The sequence below is a fragment of the Meles meles genome, chromosome 8, assembly GCF_922984935.1.
Source record: "Meles meles chromosome 8, mMelMel3.1 paternal haplotype, whole genome shotgun sequence".
NCBI lineage: Eukaryota > Metazoa > Chordata > Mammalia > Carnivora > Mustelidae > Meles > Meles meles.
The window spans coordinates 39,576,549-39,594,617 of NC_060073.1; the positions used below are offsets into that span (position 1 = coordinate 39,576,549).

General features: G+C 36.1%; 1 protein-coding gene across 1 annotated transcript in view; it reads right to left on the minus strand.

The window, feature by feature from the left end:
• The window catches only part of LOC123948982 (zinc finger protein 133-like), a 49,898-nt gene extending 40,282 nt beyond the window's left edge, over window positions 1-9,616 (minus strand). Inside the window, exon 1 of the mRNA XM_046016242.1 lies at window positions 9,486-9,616. The gene's annotated coding sequence lies outside the window, so the exon portion shown is untranslated. The remainder of the gene's footprint in view (window positions 1-9,485) is intronic.
• Between the last annotated feature and the right edge of the window lie 8,453 nt (window positions 9,617-18,069).

The following is an 18,069-nucleotide window of genomic DNA, read 5'->3' on the forward strand; positions in this document are numbered from 1 at the left end:
CGCTTCCAACATCAAACTTATTTGCTTGATACTAAGGTTTGATTATGGGAGAGAAAAAGAGGAGGCCGAGAAATCATCAATTGATTTTTGATCACCATCACCATTTTTCTTAAAATGGAATACAAATAAATGTGTAGTATGACTACTACAGATCTGAGGGCCCAGTAGAGGACCCCAAGTTGCCTCCTCTTGAGAGGACTATAATCGACCACCTGCTAAACTCAGTTGCTTGAAGCAAAAATTACCAAAAGTTGGTAGAATTTCCCTCCTTGCCTGTGATGTCCCTCTCCCTAACAAGTCATTTCACACTTAACTGTAGAACCACAGCGCGAAGGAACAAAAAGCTTCTGCAGAATAAAACACAAGCCTTCTCAAGCATCCCACTGGTCCTTTATTCACCAAGAACTAAAGAACACTTCACATTACTTCTTTGAATATCTAAACATTTTTCCTTGTGAAGTAAATTACTGATTGTCTTGGAATAGCAATTTAATGCTTCGACAGAATGAAGGCATTTTAAAAAGTGCAGTCATTCTATGCTGTATCTATTAAACCAATGCATGTTTACTTTCGTTGACCATGGTTATTTGTGCATACCTTAAATGAGCTTCTATATTGGTTACATTATTCGTATCATTAAATCGCTTTTTACTGACTTTACCTGCCACCTCCTGAAGGGAAGGGCCAATTGTCAAGATTAAATAGTTTTCTTATGTCTATGGGATTTGCCACTTCAAAAAAAGCAAAATCCTTGGCTTTTTCCTAAAAGCTGAATAAAGAAAGTCTCACCAGGGCCCTAATATATGTTCAATATGGGGAAAATTATGCACTAATTAAGCAGCAGTGCTTCAGCTACTAAAACTGTTCATGAAAAGGTGGGATTGGACAAAACCATAAAATTTATAAGATTTCATACTTAAATGAAGACCTTTTATCTTTGTCATTATATTATACAAAGACTATAATTTTTCTAATTGCAGTTAACACATTACCTTAAAACAATGTTGCCTTTTGATCTACTAAATAAAAAACAGCAAATACTGAATAATATACTTTTGAACCAAGGTCTTCAATCTCACGTTCCCCAACATTTGAAAAGAACTCAGTACTAGCAAAGTGGGTATTAGAGATACTGCTTTACATAGAACTTAGGTTACAAGAAGTTTTGAACTAGAAAACCCCGTTACTGAGGAGCTAAGCCGTTTTCAGAGGCAGAAAGATGAACTTGCCACTTAGTGCTACAGCAGTCTTTGCAAGTGGTTCTTGTCTGAACCTGAGTGGCTCAGACTCTAGCCTGCATCATAACTAAATGTGCACAAGGACCTTTGAATGTGAAGAGGGAGGGGAACAGGAGGAAGAAGAGAAGGATGGGAAAAGAGAGTGCCCTTGTATTAGAGTCAATTAAATCATAACTTCTTTTGCAAAATGAACCATGGATAGCACCATATTCATTTTCAAATTGGCCCACAGGGATGGAGCACCATAAGTTTTCAGTAGTAAAAAAATAATTGAACAGTAACATACCAACAAGTTGTACTTTGATTCTTTGGGTTTTGTTTTTCAAGACGATTCTTTCATTTTGTTTTGTTTTCTTGATGAATTGACAGGGGAGGATAATTTAAGAAGAATCTATCACAGCCTCTAGATAAATTTATATTTCAGAAACTTCCTGCCCAAATTCACTAGTAGGAATGTCTACTCTAATTTTTTGTGCTAATATACATGCAAATTTTTGAAATAAAGACTTTATCCTTTGTCTTGTAAAAATTTACAGTAAAAAGTCATTATAGTTAGTTTTCTTCACCTAATTTAACCACCATTAATATTCTGGCAGCCGGGAACGACAAAGATTTCTGAAACACTTAAATTATAAGATGCTCAAAAGACAAATATACCATTGCAACTCTAGGAATGTTATTTCCTCTCTCTTGAATATTATTGCATCATGAGGGTTTACAAATTATATTTTTATAGTAAGTTTTAGCATATATTGAGAAGCATCTGCCTAAGTGCATAATTTTGAGCATTTCTTTTTTCCTAGAAGAATAAATAATGTGATTATCAAATTTCAGCTCTAGAGTTAGAAAAAAGGGCAGAAAACTCCACAGAATAACTGTGATTTAAATTTGGCTGGTTCTTTATAAAGTCAATTGAAAAATAATTAAATACCTATAAATGGAACAAGATATAATGATATTGAGGAACAACATGCTTTCTTTAAAACAGTCTATATGGTATTAACTTTATTGGAAAATAATGTATATTAGTCACATCCTATCTTATTTTGTGGAGTTCAAATAGATTTCATGTACAAAGAAAGACAAATCAGAAAACTTGAGAATGATCCAACAATCCTTACACTGAAAGGAAAGCCCAGTTATGCTAGATTGAATGATAGTAAAAAATTCCTTTCTTTCCTTTTAAGTTCTTTGGCTGGCTAGTAATAACTGAAAAGAACAGATTAACAAGAGAAAAACATATTTAATTTCATACATATGGGAGTCTTGTAAAAATATGAGACTCCTAGGCTGGTAGGTAATTAAGCTTTATATACCATTCTGAGCTTAGGAGAAAGGGGCAGAGGACTAGGACTCCAAAGGGGAGGAAGACAGTTTACACAAAGATAAGAAGAGCAAAAGTTTGAAGAACAAATGGTTCCTATACCATGCAAAAAACTCTTTTACTGGTAACAGGTCTCTTCCTGGTTCAAGCCCCCTATCTAAATTCTTGTAGGCAGTTTAGGGGAGAGGTAGAAAGCTTTCCTGATCTCCTGGGTCTTAACTGCCTTCAGCTCAGAACAATCCACAAGTCAACGTGGCTCACTTAGAAGGGCAGATTCTCTTCCTCTCAGGTGTACTGATCACTATGTGCACGTAAGGAAACCATTTTAGGTCTAGGAAAGAACCAGCCAAACGCATTACAAGGGACAGTGTCTAGCACTCACGGGAGACCTAGAATAACACCAGTTCCCATAAGCCATAGTGGAAAATCTAATAATTCACATGGCAGTGTGCTAAGAAAGAACTTGCCTTGGCGGTGGACAAAATTAACCCTAGACTGAACATCCTTCTGGTCCTACCTAGTTAAACATAAAAGTAGGACCTAGACAGGTCAGTCTGTTTCCAAATAACAGCATTCTAGAACAAGAAACAGAACATTTTAAAAATCTAAAAATATGCAGTACTGAATAACGTCACCTTTACAATGCAATGCCATCCAATTAAAAATTGCCAGATATCTGGGGCGCCTGGGTGGCTCAGTGGGTTAAAGCCTCTTCCTTCGGCTCAGGTCATGATCCCAGGGTCCTGGGATCGAACCCCACATCCGGCTCTCTGCTCCGCGGGGAGCCTGCTTCCTCCTCTTTCTCTGCCTGCCTCTCTGCCTACTTGTGATTTCTCTCTGTCAAATAAATAAAATATTTTTTTAAAAAATTGCCAGATATCTAAAGAGGCAGGAAAGTACAATCCATAATGAGAAATTCAGTCAATCCAAACTGAACCATAGTAGCAGATGATTGAATTAGTAGATAGGGTTATTAAATTAGTACGATTTTATTACATGTCTTCAAAAAGATAGAGAAATCATTGAACATACTAATCAGACATAGGAAATATAATAAAACTACAAATCAAACTTCTAAAGATGAATTTTTGTTTCTCATTAACTTCCATGTTCATAGAATTAAAGCAGTAATTTTATATATGCCTGTAAGTCAATAAAATAGAAGGTAGTCAGATGTCAAAGTTGAGCCCTCGAAAGGTGACTAATCCAAATTGAGATAAGTGGCTTAAAGTATACAATGGATTTTAAAAACTTAGTTTGAAAAAATACATTTGATAATATTTTATATTGATTACATATTGAAATGATAATAATTTGATATTGAGCTAAATATATTATTAACATTGACTTCACTGTTATCCTTTTACTCTTTTTAATGACTATTATAAAAATTTAAAATACCTATGTGCTTGCATGTGTGGTTCACACTATATTTCCAATAGATAGCTTTGGTCCCAGAGAGGCAGAAACTGGGTTTTAGGGAAGCCGACCTGTCCACAATCGCTATGGGAGATACTGCAAGGGCTGATACCAAATTCAAGTCACCTGCTCCCACATCCATAACAGGGGTTCTCTTAATACTGTTCTTCAATGATGATTTCCAATTCAAGGATGCACATATACTGTGTACTCTGACATACAATTATAAAGAACATGAAAGAGGAGAGTGTTTCACAGGGCCTGAGTGCTCTTTTCAGCAAAAATAGTTCCCTATGTAATGATCATTGTATTTTTTAATTTATTTTATTTCTAATTTGTATCTATACGCATGAGATAATTATGGCCTTATTAAAATCTCTTTTGCTCAAATGTGTTTTAAAATTTTAAAAAGGCTAATTAAGGATGTAAAAACTGCTGAGGCATAAACTGTAGCAACCGAAATTTCAATGACAAAGCATTGTTAAGGGATTAGCACACATTAGTTTTAGTAATGCTAGGCGCTAGGCGCCAAGTGGCTAGAGTTATATCTTCTGATTGAGAGAAACCACCCACATGATATTTACAGATTTAAGAACGTTGCCTCAATTATGTCTTGTTCTTAGTTGGGAAAGTAAGAAATCTTCTGTGGAAAGCTCAGATCTACCTAGAAAAATGTACACATACACAATCTTTGAAGTTGCAAACAATTTCAAAGGGTTTATGCCAGCCCATCTTCTGACTTTCCGATTCCTGAAGCACAGGTTAAGAACTTCTCTGTTGTACCTTTGTGCCCCTGCTCCCCAACCCTAAGCAGTAACTGCCAGTTTAAAGGTGCATTATGTAAGGTTTTTTTCTGTTTAATGCTTACAGATGATTGGAATAAATGCATAAAGTAAGTAACTATCCCAGAGAGAAGAACAGGCTCTGTCCTAATATTACTGGTAAAGAAAAACTGAAAATAAAGTGTTACTGATTTGGAAAGAAAAGAAGCAAACTGAAGATGATATATCAATAACATGTAAAGTAGACTTTAGTTGGAAAAGGAAGAGTATTACCAGAGATATGAGGGAAGTTTCTTAATGATAAAATGGTCAATTCATCAAGAAGAAAAACCTAAGAGTGTTTGCCTCTCAGGAAGGTACTTCAAAGAACATAGTGAAAAAAGTTGACAGTACTAAATCCTTAATTCATAGTTTGGGATTTTTAAAAGAATATTGAAATTTTGAAAATTACCACCACAGAAGTTAACTTAATTTACATTTATGAAGCACCTCGCACACCAAATGAAAAAACAAACACAAAACCACACACACACACACTATTTCCAGATACACAAATTCAGATACAAATTTGAATTTCAGATATTCAAATACATATTTGAATATGTATTTCAGATACATATTTACCATGATAGATTATATGCTGGACGATAAAGTATCTCTCAATACATTTTACATGATTAAAATCATACAGTCCATTCTCAGGGAAAATGAATTAAGGCAGAAATTAGTAACAAAAAGGTATCAGAAAAATTCCCAAGTGATTGAAAATTAAGTAGAATACTCCCAAATAACCATAGGTCAAAGGAGAAAGCATACAAAAAATTAGTCAATATTTCTACATGAATTAAAACAAACAATAAACCCCCCCCAATATATGAGGAAATATTAAAACAGTTTTAGAGGAAAATTTATACTTAGATTTAATACTTAAAAAATAAAACAATTTGAAAGCAATTTAAAAGATTCTACCCTAAGAAACCAGAAAATTAAGAGGAAAATAAACTCAGAGTAGGTACAGGAAAGAACATAAAGAGAAGAATAGGAGTAAAAATAACAAACAAGAAGAGAAATTAACAGTCAATAGAAGATTTGGGGGAGGAAAAAGGAAAATGAAAAATCCCAAGTAAGATTCATCAAGAAAATAAAATTACTAAAATTATGAAGAAGAGGATATGGCTATTATATCTATAAATAGCATAATTTTAAAAGGAAATGTGAACATCTTCATACTCCCCAAATTCAACAATTTAGATATAATTGACACTCTTCTTTACAGAGCACCCTTATTAAAATGAATTTAAAAAATAGAAAACCTGTATCTATATCTGTGAGGAATTGAATTATTGTCATCTTCTTTCAAAGAAAACTAGGCACTAATTAGCTCACTGCTATATGCTATCAAATATTTAAGAAAGAAATCACACCAATCTTACAAAACTTTTTTTCAGAAAGTAGAAAAGTATATAATTTTCCAAATTATTTCCTGAGACCAATATAAAGTGGTAAGAAAACATGGAAGGAATATTACAACAAAAGAAAATACAAAGCAATACCATACATGAACATAACACAAAATTCATCAATAGGACATTAGAAATAAAAACTAATGGGGCACCTGAATGGCTCAGTCAGTTAAACATTCCACTCTTGATTTTGGCTCATGATCTCAGGGTCATGGGACCAGTTCCACAATGGGCGTGGAGCTTGCTTGGGATTCTGTCTCTCCCTCTCCCTCTGCCCTTCCCCACCCCACTCTCTCTCTGTCTCGGTGTCTTAATTAATCAATTAATTAAAATAGAACCTAGCAATATCTGAATGACAAAATATTAAGACCAAATTGAGTTCATCCCAGGAATGCACGGTTGTTTCTACAACCAAATATGAAACTGTTACTCACCATAATAACAGTACAAGTAATAAATACGTTGTTATGCGGGCTCTCTGCTCCGCGGGGAGCCTGCTTCCTCCTCTCTCTCTGCCTGCCTCTCTGCCTACTTGTGATCTCTCTCTCTGTCAAATAAATAAATAAAATCTTTAAAAAAAAAAAAGAAATACGTTGTTATAATAGATGCAGCAAACGTCAAAAGTTAACACTCATGTGTAAAAACTCCCAGCAAAAATAGGAGAAGAAGGGTTTGACTATATCAAACCAAATATAAGGTTTGATAACCCTATAGTTGTCAAAATACTAAATGGTGAAATATTAAATCATTTCTCCCTGAGACTGAGGAAAAGTAAGGGTGTTCATACTCCACACTCCTATTCAGTATGTGATAATGAATCTAGTCAAATGAAATAAGTTAGTGAAATAAGACAAGAAAAAAAAAAGCACATAATAATTGAAAAGAAAAACACACAACCATATTTATTTCCAGACAAAATAGTCATGTATATAAGATATGTTTAAGGACTCAACAACAAAATATGTAGAGATACTATGCAGATGTCACAAAGTTGAGGGATACAAAGTAAATATTCAAGATTTTATCATATTTCTAAAAATTGGCAACAAACAATTGGAAAATGTATTACCATTTGCAACAGCACCAAACTACATAAATTGCACTGGATTAAATTTAACCCAAAATGTGCAAGTCGGATACACTAAAAGTTATAAAACATCGTGGAAAGAAATTTTAAAAGATCCATATAAATGAAAGCTATATCCGACTTATTGCTTGAAGGATTTATAATTGTTAGTGTGTCAACTCTCCTCAATCTTTCCTGAAGATGCTTTGCTATTTGAATTGAATTCCAGTAGACATTTTATAGGACCTAATAAACTTATTCTAAAATATTTGTAGATAAACAAGCATTTTGAGAAAGAAAAAAATTGAGAATTACATCATCTGATTTTAAGAAGTTCTATAAAAATATTTTAAAGTACATAATCTCAAGTTATAAATATAGATAATAGGACAATGAAACAAAATCACAATACTAGATATAGATCCAAACAATTACAGTGAAATGCTTTTCAATAGTCTCCAGAGCAATCCAATGGGGAAAGAATTGCTTTTTGAGCAAATAATGTTGAAATTGCTTACTGGATATCCATTTGGAAAAATAAAACAAACAACAAACCAAAAATACCCTGACCCCTATTTCATACCAAACACATAAAATTAGAGCTGATCACAGACATAAAGATAAAGGCTAAAATGGTGATGTTTCTAGAAGTGAATATGCAAAATATTTTTAAGACTTTGTGGTAGGAAAATTTTTCTTAAATAAGGAAAAAAACCATTAATCATTAAAAGATGATTCATTGGATTTCACCAATATGCAAAAATACTCGCTTTGCAAAAAGCATGATAAATAAAGTGAAAATGCGAGCTGCCATATAGAGTTGCTAAATGAAGAAGATTAAAATTCCAAGTGTTGTGCATGATGGGGAACAGCTAGATTGCTCTTACCTTGCTGGTCACACTAAAAAATGGTGCAAACACTTTGAAAAACAGGTGGCCTCTGTTTCATAATGTTAAATTATACCCATTTTATAACCCAGCAATTACAGAGAAAGAGAGAGAGAGAGATTCCCAAATACCTGAAAAAAGATTTACAAGAATATTCTCAGCAACTTTATTTTATAAGGCAAGGCTGAAAACAATTCAAATGCCCCAAGAGTAAGTAAAAGGCTAAAACATATTGTGGTTTCTTCATACGATGGAATATCACTCAGCACTAAAAAGGAGCAATCTACTGATTCGAAAATACGCATGAATTTGAGACTTTTTTACTAGTAAAAGAAACTGCACAAAGCGTATATACTGCATAATTCTATTTATAAAAATTTAAAGAACAGACAAAATTAAGCTATGGTGGTAGAAGTAAGAAAAGTGTTTACATTTGAGTGGGTGTTTCCTGAAGGGGGATACTAAGGGAATTTCTGGAGTGATGCACATAAATATTCTGTATCTTAATTTGCATATGTTTGCCCAAACTCAGTTTGGCTATCCACTTAAAATTTGCGTAGTCTCTTACCTATAAATAATAACTTTAAAAAGCCACATCTGGAGTCAGTGAGAGAGCCTTAGTACTCCAAATGTTTCTAACTATAATTGGCCCTGTTGCTGTTTCTTTAGCTCAGGTCAGAGGACACACAAATGAAAGTGTATGCATTCTTTCTCCACACCACTTAGCTTCCTCCAGAAGTTAAACCTGGTCATTTCAGAGTTCTGTGAATTTTTTGTTCTTTCTTTCCTTTCTCTCTTTCTCATTCTCTCTCTCCCTTCTTCTTTCTTTCTTTCTTTCTTTCTTTCTCCCTCTCTGTCTCCCTCTTTCTCTCCTCCCTCCTTCTCCCTCTCTCTTCTCTTTTTCGTACAAGGCTTCAGGTATCCTAGAAACAGTCCTCTTTCTCTGGCTCTCTATACCCTAAAACCAGGTACCTGAGTTTGGAGGCTGCTTCGGGGACAATCCCTGGTAACAGTTTCCTCCCTGTATTTTGATTCTATCCCACTTCTTTGGTCTCTGTTACTTGTAGACTCTATGCTCACTACTCTTAGGGCTGGAGAGAAACACGTCTTTGGTAAGAAAAATCCTTTGTCCTCCAAAAGGCCTTTGCGGCCCCAGCAGATCACAATCCTGATCCCAGCAACTCTCTAACAGAGGCAGGAGATGCATTGAACTGTGTGCCTGTGGCTCCCACAAGTGACTGACGCTTGGACCAGCCTCACAAGGGCAGCGCCCCTTGGCTCCTGTCCCTCGCGCTCCCGGACTCACCTGGTGCTGAGGCCCAGCGGGCAGTGGAGAAAGCGGGGAAATGCGCGGGGCTGAACTCCTTGATGTCGCCTGCCGGGGTCCTCCTTCCCTCGCTGCCTGCGCTCTCCCTCCTCCTCCGGGTCCCGGGAACCCACGATGAGCAGCAGTCTTCCGCGGCCGCGGCCGACAGGCAGAGACCGACTGACCGACCTACGTCTCTTAAAACCAGAAGCCGGGCGCCTGGAATCCGCTTCGCCAGTGATGTCACCGGCGGCCTAGGAGAGCCCTGCCGGGGATCGCTGGGCGCCCCTGCTCCCAAGGCCAGAGGGTGCGCTGTCTCTCGAGTTGGAGAGTGGAGGGGATGCCCAGCGATGGCCCCCGCGCGCTCGGGTCTCCCGCCGCACACCCAAAGAGACGGATTCTTTAGTCCCGCTTCTCTAGAGGATGGGGCGGGGGGGGGGGGAGGGGGTCGGGCTGGGGTGGTGGGGGTGAAGAGAACTCCAATCTGCCAGGAGTGGAACCTGAGTGCTCCATAGGAGGTGGCATTGAGTTCATTGGGAAGGACTGTCGGAGGCTTAGAGTCACAGGCAGGTGTCCCTCACCTGATTACCCAGTGTTTGGAAGAACAGTATTCCAAAGAGGGTGTCTAAAATATTATCGTGATTAAAAAGGCATAGTAATCTGAGGCAAACTCTAAAGGGGGAAAGGGATTTAGGGAGCAGTGAACAGCATCCAGAAATGTACACTAAGGCCAAATGGCATTTGCCAACCCCATATCTGGGCTCCTTCCCTTTGGCGAGACTCATCACGTAGAAATAATAAAATAATAAATAGATCAGTAATGAATGCAGAGAGGTGGGATTGCCGGACTAGGGATATTATGCTTTTGGTTTTTTTTTTTTTTGTTTGTTTTTTTTTTTTTTTTTTTTTTATCTCTTTCAAGTTTCCTATAAAACTGCAGCCCTCGGTAACTTTTATTTTGAAAAAAAAAATCTCATTTTTTAATAACCATGTCTAGTTATTTGTTGGGACAAATGCATATCCTCTCCTATTCAAAGTTTTATTCTGAAGAGAAGCAGTTTTGCTAACCCACTGTCTTCTTTTAATGAGATTTAAATTTAAAACATAAATACAGAGTAGACATAATGTCTTTAATAGCCATTAAAATATATGAGTAGTTTTGCAAGCTGTGTACCTGCCTTTGGGTAACAGTAAAATTCACAACAGATATAACTAGGCATATACAATTGGACTCGCATGTGAATTGCATTATTACTTGGGAGGGAAACCACAGCACACTTTGTTAACAACAGACTCTGGAGACTTCTACTGCCATTAAAGATGGGGACTTTCATCTTCAATTATATTTACATTTAAAATTACATTCAGGTATAGTTTTCTCTATTCTTCTCACTAACTACAAATAAAAACCCAGACATTTTATTTCTTTTTAAATTTTTTTTAATTTTTTTATTAACATATAATATATTATTAGCCCCAGGGGTACAGGTCTGTGAATCTCCAGGTTTACACACTTCACAGCACTCACCATAGCACATACCCTCCCCAATGTCCATAACCCAACCACCCTCTCCCTACCCCCCTACCCCCAGTAACCCTCAGTTTGTTTTGTGAGATTAAGAGTCTCTTATAGTTTGTCTCCCTCCCGATCCCATCTTGTTTCATTTATTCTTTTCCTACCACCCATACCCTCCACGTTGCATCTCCACTTCCTCATATTAGAGAGATCATATGATAGTTGTCTTTCTCTGATTGACTTATTTTGCTAAGATAATACCCTCTAGTTCCATCCACGTCCTCACAAATGGCAAGATTTCATTTCTTTTGATGGCTGTATAGTATTCCATTGTATATATACTACCTCTTCTTTATCCATTAATCTGTTGATGGACATCTAGGTTCTTTCCATAGTTTGGCTATTGTGGGCATTGCTGCTATAAACATTTGGGAGCATGTATATATTTCAAAAAATAATTTAAAAATTCTTAAAAGCAGAGACTATAAGCGTTATCAAGAGGAAGATCTTTGTTGTGATGAAATAGTTCTGTGTCTGGATTGCACTTGTAGTTATACCAATCTCTCCATATGATAAAAATGAAACGGAACTTGTATAAGTTTCCCTTGGCTGCAGAAACAAATTCTCACCAACCAGGATGGCTTAAAACAACAGAAATTTATTCTTTTAAAATTCTGGAGGACAGGGACGCCTGGGTGGCTCAGTTGGTTAAGCGGTTGCCTTCGGATCAGGTCATGATCCCAGCATCCTGGGATCGAGTCCCACATCGGGCTCCTTGCTCAGTGTGGAGCCTGCTTCTCCCTCTGCCTCTGCCTGCCACTCTGTCTGCCTGTGCTCACTCTCTCTGACAAATAAATAAATAAAATCTTTAAAAGAAAAAATTCTGGAGGATAGAAGTCTCAAATCAGTACCACTATGCTGAAAGTAAGGTGTTGGCAAGGCAGCCCTCCCTCCACAAGTTGTAGGGGGAAACTCATTATTTGTCTCTTGCAGTTTGTGGTGGCTGGAAGCATTCCTTGGCTTGCGGCCACATCTCTCTTGCTTCTTTTCATCTTTGCCTTCTCTTCTATGTTTGTCCATAGTCATCCACAACTTCTCATAGTCACCCATAACTGTGATATCATTTAGGACACAACTGGACAATCCAGGATGAATTTCTTCTTTCAAGATCCTTAACTTAATCACACCTTAGTTAATATTCAACTCTTTTGCAATCTAAAGTAATATTTTTAGAATCTTGGGATCAGGAGTTGAATAAGTCTTTGGGAGGCTATTTTTAAAAACCTACCACAGAACTATGCGCACACATTGTAGCAATATCAAATTCCTAATATTGATACTCTACGATAATTATGTAAGAAGAAGCCACTGGGAAAAACTGGGTGATGGGTACAGAGGACTTCTCTGTATTATCTTTCCAGTGGGTGTGAAAATATAATTATTTCAAAATAAAAAAGTAAAAACAAAACACTAAACAGAAGTAGATCTCTATGGTAAATATATATATATACTTTAATATATATACTATATATTATATTATATATAATTATATATAATTATATATAATATACTATATATATAAAATATACTATATCTATAGTATATATATAGTATATATATATATCTTTTAAATGATAGATTTTCTTAATGGCCATTTAGAAGGCAATCATTTGAAATGCATTCTCTACAAAGGCATATGATCAGTATCTGGGATGAAAATGTGTATGAGAAGAAATAACACCAAATGTGTACATTTTTTTACTGTGTGGGATTTTTATGTTGGTATCCTATTGTGCTCAATGCAAGGCAAGTATTCCAGACATTTTTTTTTTTTTTTTACCAATTTTCTCTTTCCAAAAGAAATTATCACAAAAATGTCAAGTAATTCGCTCATATTCCCTAAATTGTTAACATAGGGTAAATGGCCTTCAACATCAATCTGCATCACTTCAAAATTTTCACTTACTTAAAAAATATTGTCTTTTTGTCACTTGTGAAAGTAAAGATTTGCCCCACATTTACTTATATTACTTTCTTTTTTTAAGGTTGTTTTAAACATATTTTTATTAATGTATAATGTATTATTAGCCCCAGGGGTACAGGTCTATGAATCGTCAGGCTTACAAACTTCACAGCACTCACCATAACACATACCTTCCCCAATGTCCATAACCCAACCACCCTCTCCCTAACCCCCTACCCCCAGTAACCCTCAGTTTGTTTTGTGAGATTAAGAGTCCCTTATGGTTTGTCTCCCTCACGATCCCATCTTGTTTAATTTTTTTCCTTCCCTAACCCCCAATCCCCCTCTCAAATTCCTTTGCCTCTCAAATTCCTCATATCAGGGAGATCATATGAAAATTGCCTTTCTCTGATTGACTTATTTCATTCAGCATAATACCCTCTAGTTGAATCCATGTTGTTGCAAATGGCAAGATTTCACTTCTTTTGATGGCTGCATAGGATTCCATTGTATATAAAGAAGACATCCAGATGGCCAACGGACACATGAAAAAGTGCTCCACATCACTCGGCATCAGGGAAATGCAAATCGAAACCACAGTTAGATACCACCTCACACCAGTCAGAATGGCTAAAATTAACAAGTCAGGAAGCAACAGATGCTGGTGAGGATGCAGAGACAGGGGAACCTTCCTACACTGTTGGTGGGAATGCAAGCTGGTGCAATCACTCTCGAAAACAGCACGGATGTTACTCAAAAAGTTGAAAATAGAGCTACCCTATGACCCAGCAATCGCACTGCTGGGTATTTACCCTAAAGATACAAATGTAGTGATTCAAGGGAGCACATGCACCCGAATGTTTATAGCAGCAATGTCCACAATAGCTGAACTATGGAAAGAACCTAAATGTCCATCAACAGATGAATGGGTAGAGATGATGTTGTACCTCTTTGACCTCAGCTGCAGCAACTTCTTCCTAGAAACATGGCCAAAGGCAAGGGACACAACGGCAAAAATGAACTATTGGGACTTCATCAAGATCAAAAGCTTTTGCACAGCAAAGGAAACAGTCAACAAAACCAAAAGACAACTGACAAAATGGGAGAAGATATTTGCAAATGACACATCAGATAAAGGGCTAGTATCCAAAATCTATAAAGAATTGATCAAACTCAACACCCAAAGAACAATATGTCTAGTAGAAAGCAATATGAGAAATATCTGTTCATGTTGTTTGTTGCAATAAACAACAATCCTTATCAATCATATTAACCCAAGAAATATCAAAATGAACTTTTCTTAGATTCGTTCATACAGATTGAGTCTTGAGTATGTTACTGCATCATGTCCTCAAGTAACTCTGAAATTATTTGGCCCGTTATCTATTTCCAGCAAGAAAAATAAAAGTCATCTAAGTTAGATGGTCATGGGAGTATTAGGAAAGCACCTCTTGGAAGATGGGCCTAAGTAAGGTTTTAAAATCCCTGCAATTTTAGATGATCAAAGAAATATTTTGAATTCTGATGCCACACTTCCTTTCAGTGGAAGTTTTCTCTTCTTGGGGACCTATAAGGCCATAACTTGTCATCATCTAATAAGTCACCAGTCACAGGGATACTCAAATCCATAAGTGACTTTTTAGTAGCAGAGGATTGGTACATAAGCTTCAAACATCCACCTGTTAGTCAAATACTTAGCAGATAGCTTCCATACTCTATTGAGTCCAACACAGATGAGCAGGAGCCCTTTGGAGAACCTGCACATCAGTTTGTGACAGAAAGACTATGTCACCCTAAAATATGCCATTTTGACATACTAATGATTCTGAATCAAAGTTACTTTAGAAATTACCAGTGCATTAAGGACACTCTGACCACCTCACTCCCCAGATTTCCCCCTGAAAGCAGGAAATGAAGTCTCTTTATGCCAGAGATATCAAATTCAGGACCAAAAGGCTGTATAAACAAACCTTGTCACTTCTTCACCAACTTGTTACCCCAAGCCCAAACCCCTTTGCTTTGCCAATTCTTCACAAATACATTGTTTCCTTGTCTAAATGGTATTAAGACCATCTGCTTTGGTCACTTCTGGGAATCTTATATCTTTGGGACTCCTATAGTACTAAATTCAATTTGCTTTTCTCCTGCTGGTCTGTCTTATACCAATTTAATTATTAGACTAGCAAAGAATCTAGAAGGGAAGAAGGGAAAAGTTTGCTGTTCCTACACCTAGATAAATGATTTTGGAGAATCTAAAAAAAATTACAGAGAGCCCACTCTCCATAATCTAATAGGGTTGGGAGACAATTACATCCATCAGGGTTTCACTGTAAATAATTCCATCTGGGGAGTATGATTTAATTTGCGGAATGTCTGAATGCATAATTAAGTTTGGCCCTGGTTTTGCTACACCTATTCTTTTCATTAATCTCTTCTCTTAAAATGAATTATTCTTTCTCTTAATAAATGCTTTTTAAAACATGCTATGTATTATGCCCTTTATAACGTAAGTTATAGCTTACTTAGCCTATAGAATTTAACCAGTTGTGTTATTGGCTAAATTCGACTGAATTGGAGATCTATAATTACTTTTCAAGGGCTAATTGTGCTCCTTTACAAGAAGCAGTAACTTCTATATTATTTTTTTCATGTATAGGATATTATTTAATGACTATGTCGACTGGAGAAAAGAGACTGAGAAGCTACGTAAGTTTCCAGAGGTCATACAGCAAAAGGGTAACAAAGTCTGACTTTAACCCAGTGCAACACATTTTTGGTTTTCACTTTTGCATTTTTAAGCCTGAAGACAATAGTGTATTAATTGTAGAGGTTTGACTTCAATCCAAATCCAGTCTTATTTTTGTTTTTGTATGTATCACACCATATAGTAAACTAGTAAACTGCCTCTTTCAACATACACGACTCACTATATATATATGTATACACACACACACCACACACACACACACACATACATATACACACATACATACATGTAGGTACAAATATACATGCATATATATATATATATATGCATGTAAATATATATATATATATATGCATGTAAACTAAATACATAGTTTAGTGATCTAAGCTTATTTCTTTAAGGATCTTATTTATGTTCACCAAATGTTGTAAATGCCTTCTATTAGAGTTATAATACCTGCTACTAATGAGAAAGCTACACAATAAAGACATGATAAAAGCTTATCTTAAGCTCTTCTGGTTTAAAATTTTTACAATGAAAAAAAAATAAAGCTTTTGTAATGAAATATGTTGATATGGCACTTAACCAGCTTCCCCATCTTTAAAGCTGCATATTTTCAGGTTTTACTGAAGATACTATCCTGCGTTTTGTTTTGTTTTAATTGACTCACTTAGAAAACCTGCAGTATTAGGACAGCATTAAAGAAGGCATTAATACTCACTCTATTAAGTCTCCATTGATAGATTGAATTATATAGTTGCTTCATTACTTCTTATAATACATCCACAAAACCTAGAAATACAATAGTGTGTGTGTTATAGATCTTTGTGGCATTTACTCCAAGAAAGGTAAGGGGTCTGACTCAAACTGCAAGTCATATGACTCATGAAGTCACATCACCCAAATATGCCTCTGTACATACTAAGGAAAACCGAAATCTCATGCAAAATGCCACCCAAAGGTGCCTCACACAAATATTATCAACAAATACCTGGTACTCAAATAGTTTTAGCTGAGTAAGAAAGAAGTGAGTTATTGTAGTGTATGTGTGTGTATGCATACAGACATTTATACAAACATGTATATTTGTGTATTTCTTTATATATGCATAAATATACTCTAAATGCATGTACAAATACAAATATAAATGCAAATGTAGTATAAATATTAGAACTTTTTTTTTCTTTTGCTTATCCTATCTCCATTATCTTACTTCTAAAATAAACACTGATTTTCCTTTGAGAAAAAAATAATCCTCATCTTTTTTCCTTCTTGTGTTTGGCTTTTTATTTGTTCTCACTTTTATTGAAGTAAAATTGACAAAAATTTTGTATATTTAGATTGTAAAATATGACTTTTCAAGGTGTAGAGTGTGACAGTTTTATATGCATATCCACTGTGAAATGATTACCATAACCATATAATTAGCATACCCATCACCTCATGTAATTACCATCTTGTGTGCTGCTGAGAATACTTAAAATCTACTCTCCTACAAACTTTCAAATATAGAGTACAAAGTTAACTATAATCACCATGTTGTCCAGCAGAACCTCTCGTATTTAAACGGGATTTAAAAATACTACCAATTCTTATTTCATTTCATTTTATTTTATTTTTGTTATTTTCAAGATTTTATTTATTTATTTTTAATTCCAGTATGATTAGCATGCAGTTTTATATCAGTTTCAGGTATGCAATATAGTATTTCAGCACTTGTAATCATGACTCAGTGCTCATCACAAGAAATCCTTTTAGAAGCCCACATGGGCCTCGGTCCTGGCCAATTGGCATTTTTTTTTTTGATTTTTTTTTTAATTTTTTTTTCCATTTTATTTATTTTTTCAGCGTAACAGTATTCATTCTTTTTGCACAACACCCAGTTCTCCATGCAAAACGTGCCCTCCCCATTACCCACCACCTGTTCCCCCAACCTTCCACCCCTGACCCTTCAAAACCCTCAGGTTGCCCCAACCTCTCACCCCTGACCCTTCAAAACCCTCAGGTTGTTTTTCAGAGTCCATAATCTCTTATGGTTCGCCTCCCCTCCCCAATGTCCATAGGCCGCTCCCCCTTTCCCAATCCCACCTCCCCCCAGCAACCCCCAGTTTGTTTTGTGAGATTAAGAGTCATTTCATGGGGGGTTAGGGGGATAGGAGAAGAATAAATGAAACAAGATGGGATTGGGAGGGAGCCAATTGGCATTTTATCCCTCAAGTCACAAAGTAAGAGTCAGACACAGACCTTTATGAGGATCGATTTATAGTACAAAAGCCCACGCAAAGTATCCCATCAACCTCTGAGGACTTTCGAAACCACGTTTGAAATTCCTTTTTACTTTATTCTTTCTGGCTTCTGTGAAAGTGATGGCAGCTGTCTGATCCACTTCACTTTCCCT